Consider the following 23,300-nt stretch of genomic DNA (forward strand, 5'->3'; position numbering starts at 1 on the left):
CGCTGCCAGCTCAGGGGACCTGTGCGGGCAAAGGCCGCGGAGCTCGTGTCCTTCGGCTTCTCGAAGGTGGCTGAGTAGCCCCCTCCCCAACCCCCCATCAGCACTTTCTAATTTTAAAGCAGTAGCTCCCCTGATTGAAATCTCAATTTGGGAACAGGCCGACGATTGGCCTGTGCCTGGGAATTTTCACCAATAAGCAGAGCGCGAGGTGAGGAGGCGTCCCTTTAAGCAGCCGGGAGGCAGCCCCGAGAGCTTGGAGCTTCTCTGCCCAGGACCTGAGAGATTTGCTTGGATCCGGAGCTGCGCACACAGCAGCTGCCGCCCCGGGAATGTTACTCGCCTTGCACAGAGCCCCGGCAGGGCCCCCTCCGGCTCCAGGCAGTCGGCGGCCAACGCCCCGCTGGGCTCCTTAGCCGGACCCCCTGCCCTTGGGTCGGCGGCCCCCCTCTCCCTGCCTCCCCCAGGTCCGCGGGCGGCGGAGGCGCTGCAGCAGCCGAGCCATGCTAGGTTGAGCCGGGTAAGTGGCCCCCGCCACGGCTGGGGCGCGTGCGGAGGGGGCGCAGGGGCGGAGAGCCCCGGATTTCACTTGGGAAGGGGGCCTTGCATTGGAGTCTGAGCCGCGGGACGGATGCTTCCTGCTGCGCAGACGCTGGGAGACTGGGAGCCCTGCGGAGGGGACCCAGGGTCACTTTGGTCCCAGTGTCTGCCAGCTGTCACGCAGTCACTTTATTAACCCACAGTGGTGATCATGGTAACAGGAGGAGCGGATGATGTTGTTTGTGTATTAGGACTTTTTCGAGGGGAAACATTTCAAACTTCCGAACTTGATTTTTAAAAACAGATGTTCATTTCTCTTAAATATTTAAAGTGCATTTAGTAGTGTTGACCTACTTACTCATTTTCCTTAAATTACTAAAACAACTGCATTTCTTCATGTCTCCGGGAAGATCTGCTTTAAAACATGATTGACGTTCCCCTGCACTGTTTTCTATTTTGTGCTTATATCCTCCAAAATGGAAAAGCTGCTATTTTTCCTGGAACTTGAGAAAGTCGTTCTTGTCTCTTTGATGGACTTGTATGTTAAGCAACTCTAGATTGGATCATTTAGTCTCTGAACTGTGGGGTGGAGGGATGGTGGCAGGGAGGTCCCCTCCCAGGGCAGCCTGTCTCCTCTCCTGTCGTTTGCAGGAAGCAGTTGAGAGTGGGGGAGTTAATTTCTGCTCCTCCAGGTCCTATCTGCGGTGAGAGTCGGGACTTGTAAGACTGGCATTCTGCGTCTCTTGGATACTTGTGCAGCTGTGTGCCCTGGGAAATTTTAAACCAAAATAATGTGGAGAGTTGGAAGGTGGGTGGGTAAGGCTGTTTCAGCGCTCCACCCACCCCACACCACCCCATCGCCATCTGTTCGCTGGAGTGTACCTAAGCAAGAAGCTGGGAGCCAGAACCTAATGCAGAGGGTCAGTTTGTTTTTTCTTTCCTTTTCTTTTCTTTTCTTTTCTTTTTTTTTTTTTTTTTAAGATGAGGCAGCTGGAGGACATGCCTTCCAAAAGTGGAGCAGAGTCTGAGGCGGGGATTGCCAAATTCCATTTCCGCCCATATTAAATTATTTTGGCTTTTCACAGCCCTCCTTGTGCTGGGCCGGCCTGCCTTTGCAGTTGTTTAGGTGGTATGAATCATTTGTATACTTTGGGTTCCCTGCTCTCTGCACACAGATGTTTTAATCTGCGCAGCTCGTGGAGTCATCAGAGCGATGGACATGGCCCTGTCTGTACAGACAGACAGATCCTACTTGGGGAGGCGGTTCTGGGGCCGTTCCTTTGGGAAGCGGTGGTTGCCAAATCTTCCCAGCCATTGGGCAATTCAGATAAAGGTGTCAAGTGAGCTGAGCAGTGAAGAATTTATATGTGCAGCTAATTCTGCTCGTCCTCCAATAAAACATCTTCCCATGGGGGCCCAAATGTGGAGGATGGGGGAGGGTCATAAACATGATCCTGTGTTCTTCGTCACCGACTCCCCTGCTCTCCCTGGATTTCTGAGAACCTGCCAGGAGAAACTGCACTGGATGGAAGTTTCAAGAAATGCAGACCAGAAATCAGGACAAGCCCTCCTTCAGCGACTTTTATTTCTGTTTGGAGGAAAGGAACACTTTGTTAGAATAACAAATCGTGGCTGCATTTCAAAAGCAGAAAACGGTTCTTGTTCTGAAGGCAGATTCATTTTAAGAGTGTGAATCATTTGGTTTAGGTTCTTTTTTTTTTTTTAACTTTTTTTTTTTTCTTTTGCGGTGGAGGCTTTGAGATGATTAAACGTCCTGTCTGCAGGAAGTTACCAGGAGATTTGAGTATTTTCCTGAATCAGCCTCAGATGGTGCACAGCTTTGGGTATAATACAAGAAAGCTCTGTTACAAGGCAATCTTTCTTCAACGATCCTTCAGCCTTGCTCCGTCTCGCAAGCTTCTCTTTCAAGAAGCCTTTTCTTGATTTGGGGGGCTTGTACTTCCATGTAAGAAACCAAACAAACGCTCCCCTTCCCTCTGTGGGCTTCTCGAGATGGAATTTATTTCTGAGACAGTTTTATCGAGCCTGCTTCCCCGCCGGCCCCTCTCCCACCCGCCTCAGCAGGAAAAACTCTTGGCTCCTTTTCCCCAGACTTCCTGGAAGCCAGGATTGCTAACCTTAGGGACGCTGAGGCCTGCGGGAATGAGAGGGCGGCCATGGTTTGAACCAGCACCCGCCAATTGGGTGGTGACATTTATGGTCTTTGTGGAGCTGTTTGCAGAAGAGGCAGAGTGGCTCTGGGTTGGGTTTGCCCCCATGTGCACCAGCCACGCGGAAAATGGGCCATTAGAAGACGGTGAGGGAAAAGGGAGGGATACAACATGTTGCTTTGCGTAGCTGTGTGTGCCGAGATCTGTGGTTTTTAATAATTGGGGAAAAAAGAACATATCTCAGGGATGCTGTATTCCCCAAGTTAGTTCTCTTAATCTTTCCTGTAAGATACCCAGTCACATTAAGTGCTTCCTGGCTATGTAATAAAACAAAGAACAGCTCTGGGTGGATATAAACTCAGTGTGATATTCTGATGTCAAAGAGAGGAAGCAGAGGTAATAATTTTTTTTAGCTATCAAAGCACAGAGTGGTAATCCCAGTTAGATATAACAAAACTTGACAGAAATCACCCTGAGAGTTTAAATGTAATGTACCAAAAAAGTTGCTTTAATATTTGTGTGTATATATATATATATATTTATTTTTTCCAAAATCTGAATGACAAGGGGTTCTTTTCCTGGATGCAGAACATTGTATGATCAAGGAAGAGGTCTGTGTGAGTGAGTGTGTGTGTGTGAGTACATTGGGGGAGAGAGAGGAGAGATGGTCTTTTTTTTTTTTTCCTACCCTGCTGCGCTTGTGATGAGCAGAGGAGAATGCCTTTTTGCAAAGATTGTAATCTGGATGACTTCCAGAAGCATGGAAGAATGGAAGATGTAGGGCTGGTGGAGGGAACAGACGCAGGTACTGAGGGACTCAGTGTCTGGGAAGACTCATGAATGATTTCCCTGCAAGGTTAGGGCAGAGGCCTCTGGGAATTCTTTGCATTTGACTTTTGCAGCCAGGCTGGGTATGGAAATCCCTGCACCTATCATGATGGTCTCCTGCCTCACAAAATACCTTCCCAGGCAAGATCAACCCAGAGAGTGTGTACATGATGCTGCTTAGCAAATATTTCAAAGTTTGCTTCTTACCACTTTTTATTTTAAAAGAAAAAACAAGACAAGACAATGGCTCTTTGATTCCTTGAGAATATTGGAAAAATATTACTGTGCTTTTGCCTGGAGTGATAGAATTAGTCACTGGTTTTGGTATATTTTATTCCAGTGATTGAGGATTCTGGGAATGAACAAATATGCACTGAATTAGATTTCAGCTTAAATTATTATTATTGTATTTTTAATCTCTAGTTTGTTCAGAGGCTCATGTTAGCATGTTACATGTAATGATGGCAGTAAACAGATGATGGCTGCTCGCTTCCTGTGCTTTTTTATTTATGTATTTATTTGAAAGATAGAATTAGAGAGAGAGAGAGAAAGACAGAGAGAAAGGTCTTCCTTCTGTTGGTTCACTCCCCAAATGGCCGCTAGGGCCAGAGCTACGCCGATCTGAAGCCAGGAGCCAGGTGCTTCTTCCTGGTCTCCCATGTGGGTGCAGGGGCCAAGGACTTGGGTCATCCTCCACTGCCTTCCCAGGCCACAGCAGAGAGCTGGACTGGAAGAGGAGCAGCCGGGACTAGAACTCAGCGCTCATATGGGATGCCGGTGCCACAGGCGGAGGATTAACCAAGTGAGCCACGGCGCCGGCCCCTGTGCTTTTTTCTTAAGCATAGACTGAATGTCTTACCATCTTTCTCGGACTTCTCTGTGCGAAAGGATATCCTTTAGGGAGTCTGTCTCAGGTCTATGGGGAGTCCTGGAAATCTGCACTTTAAGAAGCATCACATGGCAGGCATCTGGTGCAGTGATCGATTCTGCCCGGGACACCTGCATCCCATGTCACAGTGCTTGGGCTCTAGTCCAGCTCTGCTGCCCATTCCAGTTTCCCGATATTCCTGGGGGAAGTAGCAGGTCATGGCTCAAGTAGTTGGGATCCTGCCACCCACATGGAAGACCTGGATGACAGACAACCTAGGCCTAGATGTTGTGGGCATTTGGAGAATGAACCAGTGGATGGAAGAAATCTATCTATCTCTATCTCTCTCTCTCTCTCTCTCTCTCCTCTCTCTCTCTCTCTCTCTCTCTCTGTCAAATAACAGGAGGCCTAAGAGGAGAACCCTGGACTTCCTCTTGAGAAGTACTTTGCTGTTTGATTGTTGCCTTTTAAAAGTCATCACAACAATCCTATGGGATTGGTGCTATTAACATTCCCATTTCCCAGATGAAGGAGAATAAGCGCGAAGAGGTTCAGGAACTCTGCTGGGTCACAAGGCTCTTCAGTGGCCATAAAGGGGAACTTGTGGAGCTCTGACTGCCCAGTGCCTGCGTCCATGCCCTCCGACACATGCTCCTGTGGTCTGAGGTCCTCTCTTTACCATGTGTACCTAGCAGCAGCCCCTAGTCTGGCTCTCTGTGCCCAAGGAGCCTTCTCCACGATGTGAGCATTCAGTAGGCAGCAGTCCTGAAGTCCCACGATGTAGTCCACTGTGATGGCCGTGGGGAGGCTACACAGGGCTGGAGGCCGTAGCACTGATGTTTGAGGCATGTCCACAGATTTGGGTTCTGGAAACGCTGCCCGAAGAGGACCCAAGACAAGATTAATTTCTAGGCGTGCTCTTAATTAGCTTGGTCTGTAGATCCCTTATGGTATCTCTTTCTCCTTCAAGGAACCTTTTCTCAATTTCCAGTGCTGCACCCTTTCCTCTAATCCATAGCACCCCCTGCACCATCTTCCCACGGGATCCTTCAAGAGTCTAGAATCCTTTTCCTGATGCCCTCTTCCTCCATCATCTTTTCAGTTCCCTTGCTTTGGGTGCATCCTCCGGAAAGCATGTGCCAAGGGAGTGTTGTCAGGAATTGAGGCAGAGATGAGCAGAAGCCTCAAGTAGGCCTCTTTCCAGATTCTCCCTTGGCTTGACCTGGTTTCTTTCACTCTTGGGTGCATGGACTGCTGCTGATTTTTCCTGCTTAATTGCTGCCAAGTTGTGATGCAGGGCAAACCACTTAACCTCATGAGCTTTGCCTGCATCACCTGCAAAGTGGACTCTTCCTGTCAACCCTCTCTCCTCTGGGTATCAATGACAGGACATCTGGGAAAGCACTTTGGGCTTGGTTCAAGCACATTTGCTCAGAGCGCCTTCTAGCATGAGGCAACAGAGACACAGGCATTAGTCTAGGCAACTAGGTCATTAGACCTAGTTGGTGAATGGGTCTTGTAAAACAAGCAAACCAAAGAAGCTTCCATGTATATATGGAGTGTGTGATACTCTACATCTTCCTGTTGAGGACTCATACTTCCTACTAGGACTGCAAAGGCTCAGCGTACCTCTGGAATAGACACCTGTGTGACTTTGACCTTCCGCATTGCATTGCTGGTGTGACCTTAGAAGCCCTTTTTGTTCTCGCCCCTAATGTCCTGCAGAATACACTTAGGGGCAAGCTGTTAAGCTTCCTACTGTTGACTCTGGCACTTCCTAGCTTTGCCTCAAGTCACATCTCAGAACCTCAGCTTCCTGGTCTGTAAGATGGAAATCATAGTGCTACTCACCCTGCTGAGACTTAGGGAGGTGGAGTAAGTTCAGAGCTGTCGATCATCCTCTGCCTCTAACCAGTGTGCCTGGATCGTCCGCCTTCTTGCTTCTTTCTTCCCCAGGCTTCTTTGGCTCTTATTTGCTCTGTCTTCCTTCTCCTTCAGTCTCCTTTGCTCCTCCTCCCTTTTCTCTTAAATCTTTAGAAACTGGACAGCCGCTGCCTCCTTCCTCACTGCTCATCTCTTGGTCTTTGCTGCTGGTTCCTTGCTGACACCATTCATATCTTTGTGTTATCATATACTGATGAGTGGCAAGTTTACATCTGCAGCCAAAGCCTCTCTGCTGAACCTCAGACTTCAGTATAGATCTCTCTTCTCAGGATCTCCATTAGATCCTAAATAGTCTCTTTGAACTTCATATATGAAAACAGGAGATGAGATGCATTCCTCTCCCCAAACCTTTGCTGTGTTGACAAATGGCACCGCTAGCCACCCAGTGGCTTGAGCTAAAAAACTCTTGGCATCTTTAACCTTTGTCTTTTCCTTACATTCCTAATCTAGAGGGAGTAAGTCCTTCCAATTCTCCCTGAAAAATGTATCCCAAATTGGGGGCAGGCAGGGGGAGCAGGGAGGACTGACTATAAAGGGTCATAAGGTCATTCCTTGGATGCTGAAAATGCTTTATATCTTGGAAGGGTGTGGATTTCATGAATGTAGACATTTTTGACATCAGATTCTACAAGTATGATCTGTGCATTTTGTAGAAGTAAATTAGACCTCAGAAATATGATAGTGAAGGTGTCTATTAAATGAGTCATTGCTCGCTATCTCTAAGGGCACAACTCTAAGCCATGCCACCTTCATTGCTCTCTTTGATTGCTCAATAATCTTTTGCAGCACCTAATGTTTCTAAAGCCTAAATTAGAGCCTAAAACTCCCCTGCACCTTCTGGCAGCTTCTCATTGCCAAAGGAGGAAACTCGAGCCCTTCACCATGATCCGTGAGAGCCTCCTGCTCCACCTTGCAGGCTCCTATAAGGGCCTCGCCCACCTCTAACTACTGCTACCTGTGCTGCAGCCACACTAGCCTGTGAGTACCCCCAAGTGCTTGCTACTTCAGGGCTGTGCCTGGAATGCTCTTCCCCTGCAACTCTACCTGCCTGGCCATTTCTCATCACTGAGGTCCTAGCTGAAATGACATTCTGTCAAGATACTTCCTTGAGTAGCCTATTCCATCTTGATCTCCCACAACAAAGATCTGCTTGGCCAAATTACCTTATGAACTTTTCTCCAAAAAGATCTGAAATATTGTCCCATGTCACTTAAAAGAAGGATGCGTTTGATGAAATGCATCATTAGGTCATTTCACCAATGTGCAAACATCCTAGAGTACATTTACACAAACCTAGGTGGTGTAACCTATCACATGCCTAGTGTATTTATAGACAATCTTATGGGACCACTGTCGTAAATGTGATCTGTTACTGATAGAAGTGTCATTTTGTGGTGCACAACTGCGTTTGTTTTCAGTGTGACAGTTCTGTCTGTTCCTCCTAGTCCCTTAAAGATAGGGACTGTGAAATTTAAATCTCATCTTCCCTGACAGTACCTGCTACCTAGTAGGGGCTCCCTAAGTAGATTTTTGACTGACTGTTACCTGGACGGGCTCTAGTGTAGCAACTACAAGAAAATTAACTCATTAAACATTTTAAAATTATTTTTGTGACTCTCCTCCTTTTCTCTTCCTCTTCCCTCGTGGGGGATGGGGAGACTTCTGTGCTTCTTGACCCTGTGCTGAATGTTTCTGAGCCTCCGTTGTTGAGTTGTGAGTTGAGATCAGTAGAGTTGCCCCTGTAAACCCCTTGGAAGAAGGTGTGATTGCAGTGCCAGTGAGACATCAGTGTTTCATCTCCATTTAAAACCTGCACCCCCAGCTCATGGTTTTCTTTGGAGACCCTGAGCTTCTGAACTCTCCTGCCTGGGATGCCTGATCAGATGCAGCTGTTCTGGGAATTGGCTTGGGATCCAGAGGTCTTTAAGATCAAGTACAAGTCCCACAAATGGCTTTGAAACTTGGAGGGCAATAAACGCTCTCTCTCTCTCCCTCTCTCTCTCTCTCTCTCTCTTTTTCTTTCTCTCTCTCTCTCACACACACACACACACATTAATCTGTAGAAAATCTTTCTCCTAGAACAAAGGTTGAACTGTAAGTTCAGTGCCCCAGACTTCGACTCTTGTCTGGCCACAAAGACTAGATCCTCCCTGATGTCATTGGTGGTATATTTGTTTAAAAAATTAGAGCAATAGATGGCACATTCTAGAAGCTACTAGCAGAAATCAACAAATACTTGTGAGGATGAGGATGTCCTTCTCAGGGCAAGAATAGAGTAATACATATCTGAAAATCCACAGCCAGTGTTTGTTTATTTAGGCTGTTCATTGAGTTACTAAGACAGGAATAATACAGAGGTTTTATTTGCCTGGAGCTCTGGTTAAAACGGATTAGGAGACTTAGAGCTCCAGGATACAGTGTTATGATTGATTAGTGATGTCTGCCAGGGACAAGAACTATTGTTGTCCATAAAGAATTAGATTTGGAGGGGCATGTGATCATTCAGTCCAACTCTTGCCTTGATAACTGCCGTATCATGTTTCAGGAGGTCTAGAAAAATAAACATGGGCTTAGCTCAGTTATAACCCTTAATTGTTTAGGCCTTTCCTTGTGGGTTCTCACCAGTGTGTTCAGCATGGTGACCTGTAGCACTGCCTGAGAATGTCATATGGGATCCTCCTGGGACAGTTCTGTGTTGAGTGTGGAAAGTTCTACATTATCACATCTCCTTCTCATAGACACATAAGGCACAGCAAGAGTGTTAGAGATCTGAGAAGTCCAACTCCACGGAAGCCTGTTTGATGTTGTGTCCTAAGCCTATGTGATCCGGGGGCACTTGGCAAGGACACCATTACTATTTGTAGGATAGTCTCTTAGTTGAGGCTGCGTGATGTTTAGATAATGGGGAGAATATGTTTCCTAGGGCTGCTGTACCAAACGACCCCTAGTTTGATGGCTTGTGATCAGAGAAATTTATTCTCTCAAAGTTCCGGAAACCAGAAGATTGTAAGTCAAGGTGTCGGCAGGACTTTGAGGCTGGGGGCGGGAATCTGTTCTAGCTTCTGGTGGCTGCCAGTAGCCCTTAGCATTCCTTGCTTTGTGGCCACCTCTCTCCAATGTCTGCCTCCATCTTCACGCTGGCTTCTCTGTGTATGCATCACATTGCCTCTGCCTTTCTCCTGAAAGGTTGTTTGTGATGACAGTGAGGGCCCAGCGGGTGATTCGTGATCATTTCTCTAGAAGTCTCTAATGACATCTTTCAGGATGCGCTTTTCAAATGAGGCCATTTTTTGGTCTATCGAAGGGTGTATATTAACTCAAGAATTCAAAGACCTGGATTGAGTTTTCACAGAGCTGTATATGGTTACACAGAGAAACAAAGTGTTTACATCAGAGTCAGGCCAGTTTCTCAACTCCTCATAACATCAGTTTCCTTGACTATAAAGTGGGATAGAATCCTACTTACACATACCTCATACTGATTTATAAGGATTAAATGAGGTAATACTTGTACTGTGTTTAGCACGGGAGAAATACTGAGAAATATTGGATCATCAGTGTAGATATTCACTGTTGCCTTGTTGTGGCACTGTCTCCATGTTCTTTCTCTTGGAACTTCACTGTCAAGTGAAATGGTAGGGCTGTTGTGGCTCCAGACACTTTCTGAACTGGCTTACCATGTCCCTGGGTCTCTTAGAGGCCACGTGGTGCTCTTTAATATCTTTTCACTGTTCTACAGTATATACACGCAGGAAAGTGAGCATATCACAGGTGTTCAGCTCAACACACCTGTGTTACACAGCCCAGAGGTCATGAAACAAAAAGTTTCAGAAGTCCCCTGTGCCCCTCCTCATGCTAACTACTGTCCTTGTTTGTGAACATCCTAAATTTTGTCTCTTTTCATACTTGATATCAGTGGAATCATATGGCATGTACCGTGTCTGACAACTTTTACTCAACATTCTGTTTAGGAGATTCAATCATTTTGTTGTATTCGGTAGTAGATTATTCATTTTGATTGGTCTGTAGCATTCCATTGTTAAATAGACCACACTTTACCTTCTCTTGTTTATGGGAGTTTGGTTGGTTTCTAGTTAGAGGTTATTACAAATAGTGCTGTTACTAACATCGTAGTTCCTATTTTTGGGCAGGTGGCATGGGGAATTGTAACTCTGGGGCAAAATCTGGAATTCTTCATTCAAGAACTCTGCCTTTCTCTCCTCCCAGTAGTCTGCTTCAGATGCTTTGCAACTTGAAGATGTTGTTGTAATGAAGGTCTCTTAGTCCATTCAGGCTGCTACGTCAAAATACCATAAACTGAGTAGCCTGTGCACAATGGATTTTTCATAGTTCTGGGGCTGAGAAGTCTAAGACCAACACATGAGCAGGTTCCCTGTCTTCTTTATAGGCGGCAATGCCTTCTCTCTGTATTTTCACGTGGTGAAAGAACTGAACTAGCTCTCTGGGGTCTCTTGATAGGAGAGCACCAATCCCATTCATGGGGCCTCCCTCCTCCTAATGACCTCCCAATGCCCTCACCTCCAGATACTGCCTCTTCAGGGCTTAGAATTTCAACATCCATTTGGGGGAGACATGAACATTAGCCAACAGCAAAGGATAGTAGCTGACTTCATTCTCTGGCTGATTCTCCACCCTCCCGAGCCTTTGGCCATGCCTGTATTTTCTTGATGTGTTGAAATCTTTGAATCCACTACTCTTTCCAAATACTTTCCCCCTGGTTGCCCCACCAGTGGGCTAGCTGGGAGAGTACACCCAGCCAGAGACACAGGGCACCTCCCAGCATTCCACTTAGTGTCACCTCATTCACTTACTCATGGCCCTTCTTCCAGCTTGGAATCAGCCCTTTCTTCCCTGGCTGCCTTAAGGAGAGGCTTGATAAGCCATAAATATCCCTTATCTTCACCATCTGGGGCATCCACCAAACCGATCCTGTATTCCCATTTTATAATTTCAAGCCTGGTATTTGCAATAGCCCAAGCTGTCTAATAGATTAGAGCGTGTCCAGCTGAAGGTTGGGGGCAGAGGGTAGAGGGAGGAGCTGGCAAGCACTGGCAGAATGATGTGGGCGTGAGCCAAAAACTTGGCACCATAACCCAGAAAGGTTGGGAGCCTCTGGTTTAACTCAGCCATATAATTTTTCTTTTGTTGGGGAAGGCTGGAACACATGTTTCCACTGCTCGTGGTGTTACATGCATCAGACTCTTCTCCTGGATCCCCAAATTGAGTTTGGTCATGGCTGAAGCATTACTACAGCACGGTGAACAGAGAATCATGTATGTGGCTTTGCCCTTGGTTCCATTAATTTGTGCCAGGTTGGCAATTTACATATGTCCGTTCTAGAAGGAGCTGGTGAAATAGATGATGGATGTTAGGCCCAGTTACCAAAACATTCCAGAGAGATCTCAATTACATTAGGCCTGGTTCCAAAAACCTCTTTCTTTGATCCTTTTTGTCCCCCCCTTTTTTTTAAATTAAAAAAAAGTCTATGACGGATGAGGTGGGGAGAGAGGCATGGGCGAAATTGTATTCTCAGTGCTTTTGTTATGCTGTCATATTTATTTTTTCATGTCTGGTGACCTAGAAATAGGGAAGAAAGTGAAGATCCTTGAGAAGGGTGAGTTTGACTCAGGACAATTTTTGTCTCTTCAAGTCAACAAAGAATTAAGCCATAGATTTCTGCAGAGTTTAAGTAGCTCATGAAAGTAAGTAATTGAAGGCCGGCGCCGCGGCTCACTAGGCTAATCCTCCGCCTAGCGGCGCCGGCACACCGGGTTCTAGTCCCGGTCGGGGCGCCGGATTCTGTCCTGGTTGCCCCTCTTCCAGGCCAGCCCTCTGCTGTGGCCAGGGAGTGCAGTGGAGGATGGCCCAGGTGCTTGGGTCCTGCACCCCATGGGAGACCAGGAAAAGCACCTGGCTCCTGGCTCCTGCCATCGGATCAGCGCGGTGCGCCGGCCGCAGCGCGCGGGCCGCGGCGGCCATTGGAGGGTGAACCAACGGCAAAAGGAAGACCTTTCTCTCTGTCTCTCTCTCTCACTGTCCACTCTGCCTGTCAAAAAAAAAAAAAAAAAAAAAAAAAAGTAAGTAATTGAGTTACTTCTTTGCTAGAGATTTAATGGTATGAGTTGCTGTCATTTACTGAGTATTTCCTTCATGACCAGCAATCTGTTAGAGAATTTTCTACATCATGGATCAGCACACATTTTCTGTAAAGGGTCAGAGAGTAAATCTTTTAGGTCTTACAGGGTGGGATGATGATCATCATCATCATCAAAATGATGATGGTGGCCAGCACTGCGGCTCACTAGGCTAATCCTCTGCCTGCGGTGCTGGCACCCCAGGTTCTAGTCCTGGTTGGGGTGCCGGATTCTGTCCCAGTCACTCCTCTTCCAGTCCAGCTCTCTGCTGTGGCCCGGGAAGGCAGTGGACGATGGCCCAAGTGCTTGGGCCCTGTACCCGAATGAGAGACCAGGAGGAAGCACCTGGCTCCTGGTTTCAGATCGGCGCAGCGCGCTGGCTGCAGCACACCAGCTGTAGTGGCCATTTGTGGGGTGAACCAACGGAAAAGGAAGACCTTTCTGTCTGTCTCTCTCTCTTTCTCACTGTCTAACTCTGCCTGTCAAAAAAATAACACAAAATGATGGTGGTATGCAGGCATTTGTGTAATGACAAAACAAATTTCTACAGAATTTTTTTTTAAATATTTATTTATTTATTTATTTATTTTGAAAGGTAGAGTACAGAAAGAGAGGGGGTAAGAGAGAGAGAAAGAGATTCCATCTGCTGGTTTACACTCCAGATGGCTGCAACAGTCAGTACAGGGCCAGGCTGAAGCCAGGAGCCAGAAGCTTCTTTCAGGTCTCCCACGTGGATGGCAGGGCCCAAGCCCTTGGACCATCTTCTGCTGCATTTCCCAAGCCGTTTGCAGGGAGCTGGGTGGGAAGTGGAGCAGCCAGGACAGGAACCGGTGATCATATGGGACCCCAGCATCATACTTGGAGACTTTACCCACTATACCACAATGCTGGTCCCTTCCACAAAATTTTTATTGACAAAACTCAAGGTACAGTGATAATAATTGAGTGTAAGTTTTTGTCCTACAGATTGACTAATGAGAATATTGCAGTTCCCTTTGGAGGGGTGGAGTTCAGAGTTACTGTTCCCTGCCATCAAAGCAATTGTAAACATTCATTTGTAAAACTCATCCATACCTCATGGGCCACACAAAAATAGTTGATGGGCTGGGTTTGGCATGAAGACAGTAGTTTTATTTGCATTATTGCTGAGATTTCTATGATGATAGTTTTTGAAGTTTGTGGGGAAATGGAATGAAAATATGTGTACTGTCCAAAAAATTTTGAAATCCATGCATACCTTTCTCATAATACACATTTTCTATGAAGTTTGGAAGACTCTTTGTATGCCTTATACATACGAATTTCATTTTTTTTCATCAAAATAAACATGTTTTTATTCCATTTTCTGTGGATTTTTTGAAATACCCTCATGTATCAGTAATCATTGAACTGGGCCTTAAAGAACAGTGGAAAACTCAAAACTAGTGCTAATGAGTGCAGTGTTTATTTCTGTTTCTGTAAAAGGTGTTTAAAAGTGGCTGTAGCAGGCTCATTCAGCAGCTCACTGCCTTATAGAGACGTAGATTGCATCTTTCCTACCTTGCTGGCATTAGCCTCCTTCCTCAACGTCCTTCCATGGCCCTGGGATTGCCACCAAGTCTGCATTACAGTGCAAAAGAGGGGTGAGGAGACATACACATCTACTGTCTTTTAGGAGAATTTCCGAAGTCCCACTTGCGGAAACTTGGATAGTTGACCACAGCGCTCACAAAAGAGGCTGGGAGTCGAGGCTGTTTACTGGTGTGGTCGGTGTGCCTACATAAAAACTGGAATCCCGTAACAGAGGAGGATGAAGAGACGTTGGGACAAGTGACTAGAGTTGTCTTTGCATAGCGAGGCCAGAACATGCATCCCAGAGAGTTGATCGTCTTTTCCAGGTCATTAGTAGCATGTTGGGATTTGAACCCAGGACTGTTCCACTCAAGGGTCTTGTCCAGTTCTCTCTGTGGCTAGTTTTAGGACACGTATGCACAATGTTAGGAATGAGGCATTAATTTTTACACACCCTTGCTCCCTCCAGAAATGTCCCAGAGAACTTGCGAGAAAGGGTGGCAGCCATCATCTTTCAGAAGAAAGCCCTGGGAAGGCTGGGTTGGGCCACATGGCTGAGGCTAGAGCCTGGATGGAGCCTCCCCATGAACATAAATGCAATGCTTGATTTTCCCAAACCTTCTCTCTCCAGTCCTGTGGAAAGGGAGATGAGTACGCTGACCAGCAAGCTCAGGCATGCAGAGGAAAGATAGCAGGCCTTGCCGTAAGCCCAGTGGCTGCCACGCACCATGGAAGGAAGGGTGTTGGATTGGAAAAACAATGCTGGACATGTGATCTCTTATGATGACCCTGTTCACTGTGGTGGCTTTGGATTTGACTGACAAGGTTCACAACTACTTACCCTAAATGGGGAGCCGGAGAGGCAGATAGAAATTTTCAAATCCCCCTACATACATACATAGGTATGTAAACCTAGCTCTTAGGGAGACTGTGTGAGTACTTGCTAAGTCCTAAGGCATTTACTCCACATAATCTCACGACAGTTCTATGCGGTGCCATCATCATTCTCTTTTAAAGATAAGCAGATACAGTGTTGAGAGGTTAAGTCACTTGGCCAAGACCACACAACTCGTAAGTTGGACTCCAACCCAGGTAGTTGGACTTAAGTCTACATTTTTAGCTGTACTGTTCCTGATTGCAGTACTTAAGTCACGCTGTGAGATAAAAGCTGTGCTAGCATTATCAACAAAACACATGAGATCACGAGAGGAAGAATGATTAGCTTTTATTTTGGAGGAGGAGTATGGGAATCTTCCAAGAGGTGGTGACATTTGACTAGGACTGAATGGATGGGAAGAATAAAATCCTAAATGTGTTACATCACATCCTATGATCATCAGTACCCAGCCCTGGCCACGCAGGAGAGAAATGGATTCCGTGACCCTGTGTGTTTGCTCACTTTCCTCTGAATATCACGGTCCCCCTAAGAATAGCTGATCCGTATTCCTGGTGCACCTTTTTGTCTAGCTGGCTGTCAGTCTTGTCTGTCACATTGCGAGACAGGAGCAGAGCCTCTTGCCAGAAGATGACTTGCATTGAGTTTCGATGACCTGGTGTAGAATTGTTTGCTCCTCCTTCTCCGGTATTCAAGACTTAGGTTTGTCTACACCAGACTGTGTGTTAGTATAGAGGAATGAAGCTCATAAATAAAAGAGGAGGTGAAAGTAGGTTTTAGTAATGAGGCCCCTGCTTAATCGCATCAGCGAGCTACGGAAAGAGCCCATTAAATATTTATTGAATTGTTGCATTAACATTTTCACTGTGCATGCTGTGGACACTGGAACTCTCTGGAGAAGGCAACTGGCTAGCACCAAACTGAGCTGAAGCATAGACTCGTGTTATTACAAACTCCATCCATCCAAAGGCCCAAGGAGACTGTGTTAATAATCACCACTCTCACGAGGAGAGAGGTTGAAGTTCAAGAGTCTGAGACGGTCCACAAGCATGGATGGAAGCTCACCTTGAAATGCTTGTCATGAGATCAGCCAGCAGACCCCATGCACGTCTCCAGCTGCCCTGGGATTATTTATTTCCAAGCTCACTGTTTCTTGGGGTTTGTTTATGATTAGTTTAACTGTGATAAACCATGGTAAGATGGAGGTCCTTGATTTTTCTCTCTCCTTTTTCTTAGTTTAACGAATTCTTTAAAGGGGCTATGTTTGTCTGAATGAGAGACTGCAGATTGCATCAGCAGTCCTGTGCTTGTCTTGTGGTCACCTTCCAAATATGGCTTGCTGTAGGTATTCCAGCTGCCGTAAGGTTTTAAGCTGGTCAAGGAATCAATTATTATGCATTAAAAAGCAATTCATCATCTAGAGTCATGAACTTGTATGTTATTTTTAGGCTAACCTTTTAATTTATGTGGCATGCAAGAACAGGACTTTCACATGAACTGCTGCAGGGGTCATGGGAGAGTAAGGGAGGTCGGGGGTGGGGCACCCAGCAGGGGTCTAGGTGTCTGAACAACTTTGTGATGGACTCGGAAGTTTTGAAAAGGTCTCTGGAGTCAGTGGTTCCAGTCCCAGCTCTGCCCTTTACCAGTTGTAGAATATGGAGTGGGTTATGTAAACTGCTGAAGCCTCAGTTTGTTAACTGTGAAATGGATTATGATACCTACCACAGCAGACTGCTGTGAGGGTGAAATGCGATATGCACATAAAGCTGTTAGCACAATACTCATCCTTGGTACACAGCCATCACTCAATAAGTCTTAGTTGTCATTCAATAAACTGTTTTTACCTGAACTTTTAACTTCAACCTAGAACTTTGTAGCCTTTAAAAATTTCTTTACGGCCTGATGGGAGATGTATCTGAAATAACCCTTTTATGGAAATTCAGAACTGGAAGACATCAAGAGATCATCTAACCCAAGGATCTACAGACTGTGGCCCTGTGGCCTCATCAAGCCTCAAGCTTGTTTTTTTAAATAAAGTTTTTTAAAAAGATTTATTTATTTATTTACTTGAAATGCGGAATTATAGAGAGGCAGAGGCAGAGAGAGACAGAGATGGAGAGAGAGAGAGAAAGAGAGAAGTCTTCCGTCTGCTGGTTTACTACCCAAATGGCTGCAAAGGCTGGAGCTGGGCCTGTCCAAAGCCAGGAGCCAGGAACTTCTTCAAAGTCTCCCATGTGGATGCAGGAGCCCAGGGACTTGGGCCATCTTCTGCTTTCCAAGGCCATAGCAGAGAGCTGGATAGGAAGTGGAGCAGCTGGGTCTCGAACCAGCGCCCATATGGAATTCCGGCACTGCGGGTGGCAGCTTTACGTGCTAACGCCACAGCACTGGCCCCATAAATAAAGTTTTATTGGAATACATTGTGCCCATTCATTTATATATTATCTGTGGTGTGACAATATGGCCTAAAATATTTACTCTGAGCCTATACAGAAAAAAGGTACTAACCCCTAATCTAACCAATTGAGGTTTTGTGCATGAGGAAAATAATACCCAGAGAAAGGGAATGACTTAAAATGATATACAGCCAAGTGTTTTTTAATTAAAAGAAAATTTTAACTTATGTTTTTGAAAGGCAGAGAGACAGAGACAAAGAGATAAAGTTCCCTTGTGCCTCTTCACTCCCCAAATTCCTGTAACAGCCAGGCCTGGGCAGGATCAAAGCCAGGAGCCTGGAACTCAGTCTGCCTCTCCCATGTGGATGGCAGGGGCCCATTTTCTTGAGCCGTCACAGCTGCCTCCCAGGGTCTGTATTAGCAGGATGCTGGAGTCTGGAGCTGGAGTCCGGAGCCAGATCCGGGTACTCCATTGTGAAACGTGGATGTCAACCACTCAGATTGATGCCCACTGTCGCAGCCAAGTCTGTAACGAGAGCCTTGACTCCCATACCAGTACTCCCACTGACGTGTGCACACGCTGCCCCTTAGTTTTGTAGGGAAGGGTTATATGAAATAGAGCACAAAGTGCATGCCACTTCTGGTTTCAAAACCAGCAGAAGTACTCTTGACCAGCATAGATAGGTTGTGCCGTGGAGGAAACCACTTCCTAGAGGTAAAGCATTAACATTAGGATGGTGCAGGATCTTGCCCATTGCTGTGTCACTCCATGGTCAGTTTGTCCAGCCAGTCACCTGCTTGGTTGGAAGAGGGTGTCCTTGCACTTGACCCCTGTAGCCTGTGGTTGACCTGAGTCGCCATGATATTCACTGAGGAGCAAGTTAGAACATTCCTGGTAGAGAAAGCTGAAGGGAGAGGTGATTTGCATATGGTGTTGTTTTTTTTCTTCCAAGCAACTGAACCATGCTGATTGCCTCCAAATTTTCATTAAGTTTCCTATTTGAAACATTTCATTTAATCTTTCCAACAACCTTATAAGGTAGGAAACTGTGGGTGTGGGTTATGCCTGTTACTTCATTTTTTAGACCATCTTAGGTTGCTCATTCTTAATCGCTTTGCTAAAATGCCTCCAGCACGTTGTGTGAAAATGTGAATTCACTCAGAGGAAGGTCTGACCAGACAAGCAATAAATGATGTCCATATACAGAGTGTTAAAGATCCCTGTCCTTAAACAGGACATCAGGGCAAGAGACTGTGTCTCTTCTGTTCATTGCTGTGTCCCCCTAGTCTAGAACAGCCTGGCACGTAGCAGGAGCTTAGTAAATACTTATTGACTATTTGATGGACTGTGAAATGTTACTGACTTAGGCCAGTGAGCGTAACTGGGGTGCTGTGTAGCAAGGGAAAAGTCCAGTGTGGATGAAGAGGTCCGAATGCAGACTCGGAAAACGCGAGTAACAGGCTGTTTGGCACAGTGATTAAGACACTGCTTACCTGGGTTTGAGTCCTGGCTCCACGTTCATTTTTAGCTTACTGCTAATTCACATTCCTGGAGGCAGCAGGTGATGACTGGAGTAGTTGGGTCCCTGCTACCTTCTTGTGAGACATGGATTGAGCACCCAGCTTCAGACTAGCTGTGATGGGCATTTGGGGATTGACCTGGCAGATGGAGCATCTCTTCCCCCTCTCTTTCTTGTGTGTGTGTGTGTGTGTGTGTGTGTGCGTGCATGACACACGCCTTTCTATGTCTATGTCTTTCTGCCCTTCAAATAAAATGGAAAACTTGAGGTTTGCAAAGCCAGACAGCAAGTAGGAGGCACCCAGAGGTGAGCAAGTCCCGGATCCCTGATGTCGTCGTCACTTCTCCCCTGCTCCATGTGCTGCATGAACTCTGCTTCTCACCATGAGGCAAACTGGGACCTGGCACCTGCTGCTTTCCCACTGCGCTGCAATTCTCTTTTCTGAGAGGCTGTAGTGTCAGATTTTGTCATTCTGCACTCCCTGATTGGGCATAACATTTGTCACCCATGAGACTTGAACTTGTTGCCTCCCTGTCCTGCTGGGGAAGAACCAGTGAAGAGCCTGATTCCGGGGGTTGGGGTGAGAGGTAAGAGGTGGCCATGCAGAAATGGTGGCAGAGGAGGAGCTTCCAGCTCTTGGGATTGTTTTTGATTGACTTGCATGCTTTCCTGATTCTAAGTGGGCTGTGGTCACGGTGTGCATGCCTCCAAGAGACAATCCCTGGAACACAGATGGTTCTGGCTCATGTTCAGTGTTGCCACCACCTGCTTGCCTGTAGCCATGGAAACGAAGATAGCTTTCTTCTTTAGACTGGGCCCCTGCATTTTGGATTGATTCAGTTCCTCACCCAATCAAAAGTTCTTTATTGAGCATTTATTGTATGTCCAGCTTGTAAGTAAGGGATCAAAGTCCCTGACCTCTAAACTGAGAAGTCTGAAGGCAAAGAGAAAATAAGCCAGTAGGTGGGGCTTGTCAGGTGGTGATTGCTGTAGTGCTGGGTGCTCTCAAACAGAGGCTGGCCAGAGAAGTTTGCACTGTGTTGAGACCTTGAGGAAGCATGGCATGCAAATTTCAGGGAGGTGTCCCTGGCAAAGGGACCAGAGCACATGTTAGAACACACAGGGTACCCCTGGTGTATCAAGGACCAGCAGGGAAGACCCTTGGGCTGGACCAAGGGTAATTGAGGAAGGAAAAGGGGAGATCCAAGACCTTTCCTGCCTAGCAAAAGACTTTGGCATTCATACTGTGATAGAAGGGAAGCCCATACTGGACTTTATACACTCTGGCAGTTAGTGGGTGAATTAATGTCTGGCTTGCAAAGTCAGAATCTCATGTCAAACCCAAAGGGAATTTGTTGGCTCAGAGAATTTGGCATTCTGAGGGGTAGAGCTGATTTAAGGCACTGTTGAATGAATGCTGCTACACAGACTCATAGGGGCTCTCTCTTCGCATCCATCTGCACTCATTTGAACTGGCTTTCTTTAAAAAAAAAAAAATCTTGACTGACCCTGCCTGGATGGCACCCACAAGTATGGACTCATCAGTGACGTGGGTGGGTCATGTGCCCACCTCCAGATAAACCTGGCTTCTCCATATCCCAGTGTCACATGTCCCTCTTCCCATTGGCACATTTGGCAATATCTGGAAACATTTTTGATTTTCACTGTTTGGTGAGGGGAGGAGGAACCTCTACTTGTATCTGCTGGGCAGAAGCCAAGACGCCACCAAATATCCTGCAGTGCCCAGGACAGCTCCCCCAACAAAGAATTATCCTTACAAGACCGCAATAATGCGGAGTTTGAAAAACCCTGGGATCAGACTGTGAGGGGTACTGCTCCAACAAGGAAAGCTTGTGTAGATACGCTGTCAGCGGCTGGCTCTCAGAGCCTTCCATTAAACCTGCTCGTCGGGGACACTGTGGAACTACCAGTGTTTGCTTTGTTGGTAAAGGGAAGGGAAGCAGATGTGGCACTGGGAGTCTTGAATTCAGTTCTATCTCTTGCTGAGTAGGAGCTTTGAGGACTTGAGCTAGTCAGTAAGCTCCTGTTAAACAATTTCACCAAGCCACTGGGAGGGCTGACTTGGAAGCTGCCTGTGAAAGCGGTTTTCCAATAACACTAGACAAGTCTTGCTTTCTTGTGAACAACCTGTTGTGGGCAGGGTGCCGTGCCAGGTGCTCTGCGTTCGTCCTCTTGTTTCACAAGACAGAGACTCCACCCTCAAAGACCATCCCTTGTAGCTTGTGAGATAGGAACATACTTCTACAAGACAGCAGGTAGCGAAGAACCCCTCAAAATGTGGGAGGATTCAGACCTGGACAATAGAATGTTCTGAGAGTGGAACAGTGATTTGTGGGGCTTAAGAAAAAGAGCTGTATCATCTTTAAGGTACTGACTGTAACTATCCTGTTTTTTGTGTCTTACTGGTGCATACGGTCTGCGCTGAGCCTCTGGGTGACAAGACAGCGATTGCTTCTATATCTCAAGTCTTGGTTTGTTAATGTGTCGTAGGAAGGGGAAAGATGATTGGAGCTTTAAAGGTGCTACCCCAGAGTGGAAAAAAAATTTAATAAATTGGTAAATCAGAGGAGTTTATGTTAAATCACTGCCTTAAATTGTGGCATTGGGTGAGGAATCAAAAAGTAATTTCCCTTGAGAGTTAAATTCTCAATTCACTTTTCAGCTTCAAGTTTTGCTGTTAGCTCAAGTAATGTGTTATCATGGTTTCTGTCGAGTCTGGTGTTGTTTGATTTTGTTTCCTCAGAGAGTTTCTTAGGATGAAGATTTGCCACATTTTGCAACATGGAATACAGGGGGAGGGGAAATGTTTCTTAAAAAGGGGTGATATATTGTCTAATGAGGGGACATGGTTGTCCAGCTGGGTTTGTCTTGCTGGCGTCACCTCTTGGCCCTTTGATGTGAATGGTGATTGATCTGTGGTTCGAGTCATTGCTTTCTTGACAGCTGGAGGGACTGACCTTTTCCTGGTTACACAATGGGCTTTAATTATTAGCCTGCAACTTTCTGAATGTGTGGGTGTCCCAGCATCCACACGCTGGCTGCACATTAATTAACTCTCTCCTCCTTTCTGATTGGAAACTTATTGAGGAAGGGAGGCAATTTCCCTTTGGAGTCAACTGGCAAGTTCTTCGTTTTTTTGGTTTTTTGGTTTTTTTCCATTTGCCCATTATTCAATGCTTTCCTTGGAATGAATAAGGGGAACTGAAGAGGAGTTAGATAAAAACGTTTTCTTCCAAGACAGATCATTAGCAAAAAATTGGAAGGGATGACTCACAAACATTAGCTGATGTTAAGTGAATTATTTCTAATGTGCATATTAATTTTCATTTGGGATGGTGGGCCGTCTTTTTTTTTTAAAGCAATATTATATGTTCAACTTTGCATACAGGAATTTTCAGCCTATAAAGTTTCAGTTATATAAGATTTGTAAACGGTGGCTGGGATGGGTTTGAAAGTTTTATAGACAGGTGTGGCCAGTAGGAAGTCTGTAGTCCTGACCCATGAGGGACTGATTCCTTAGTTGGTGACAGGCTGGTGAAAACCAGTGCAGACACAAAGTCTCTTTGATCTCCAAATGATTTTGCACAGCCACTTGCATTGGAGACCCATTAGAAGATGAAATTCCATGCCGTAACTCCTAATTGAATTAATTTTCTTCATTAAGAATCAATTTAGGTTGTCAGCCCATTGATATTCTAGGCCAGCAAGCCTATTTCATATGAAGTCTTTATATCCAGTGCATTCTTCAGCAATGGAAAGTTAATTGGCTCAGAGGTTGTCACGTTGGCCCAGGTGATTTAACCTGTTTTGACCTACAGAATTTCAGTCTTTGCACTCTTTTCTTTGGAACAGTGTCTTGTTAAGTACAGTGGAGGAACTTTGCGCCTTGCTCCTAATCACTGCATAAGTTTGCATCACTGAACAATGGGTTCAAAAGCCACCTACAATGCAAGCCTGATTCAGTAAGGTACAGGCGCTTATGTATGATGCAAGACAAAAAGGTTGCACAATAAAATGTCTTTGTCCCCTGAGAAGAATAGTCATTTTAGAGGGTTAGTTACTCTTTGAAGATCAGAATACTTTAAGGTAATCTGTAACCTATAAATACGTGGGAAGGTAGTATAAATAGAAGAGTTCTACTTTTCTGAAAACCCTCACTTGTAGCTTTTGTGTCCATTAAAATGCATGCAGAGTAATAGCTGCAATTAGCACACTGTATTTTAGGAGCTCTCTGTTCAAATGAGGTAAAAGATGTATCAGAGGTGTCATCCGATCAGGGAGCCTGGTCGACTAGAGATGCTGAGCAGTCAGGAGCCTGCTGCATGGGAGGGTGCAGCTCTGCCTGCTGCCGCCAGCATTGTGACTTTGGACAAATCCCATGCACCACTTACGGTTCAGGATTTTATCTACAAAG

At 45.9% G+C, this 23,300-nt stretch overlaps 1 protein-coding gene across 4 annotated transcripts in view; it reads left to right on the forward strand.

Annotated features, from left to right (window-relative positions):
* The window catches only part of PRICKLE2 (prickle planar cell polarity protein 2), a 368,819-nt gene that overhangs the window by 189,668 nt on the left and 155,851 nt on the right, over nucleotides 1-23,300 (forward strand). The window contains exon 1 of one of the 4 annotated variants that reach the window (XM_008260884.5): nucleotides 227-517. The exons of the other annotated variants lie outside the window; for them this stretch is intronic. The gene's annotated coding sequence lies outside the window, so the exon portion shown is untranslated. Of the gene's footprint in view, nucleotides 1-226; nucleotides 518-23,300 lie in introns of those variants that run through there. 4 annotated transcript variants of the gene reach the window in all.

Source organism: Oryctolagus cuniculus, chromosome 10, assembly GCF_051225735.1.
Source record: "Oryctolagus cuniculus isolate XC-2025 breed Fujian yellow rabbit chromosome 10, ASM5122573v1, whole genome shotgun sequence".
In the NCBI taxonomy this organism is placed as follows: domain Eukaryota; kingdom Metazoa; phylum Chordata; class Mammalia; order Lagomorpha; family Leporidae; genus Oryctolagus; species Oryctolagus cuniculus.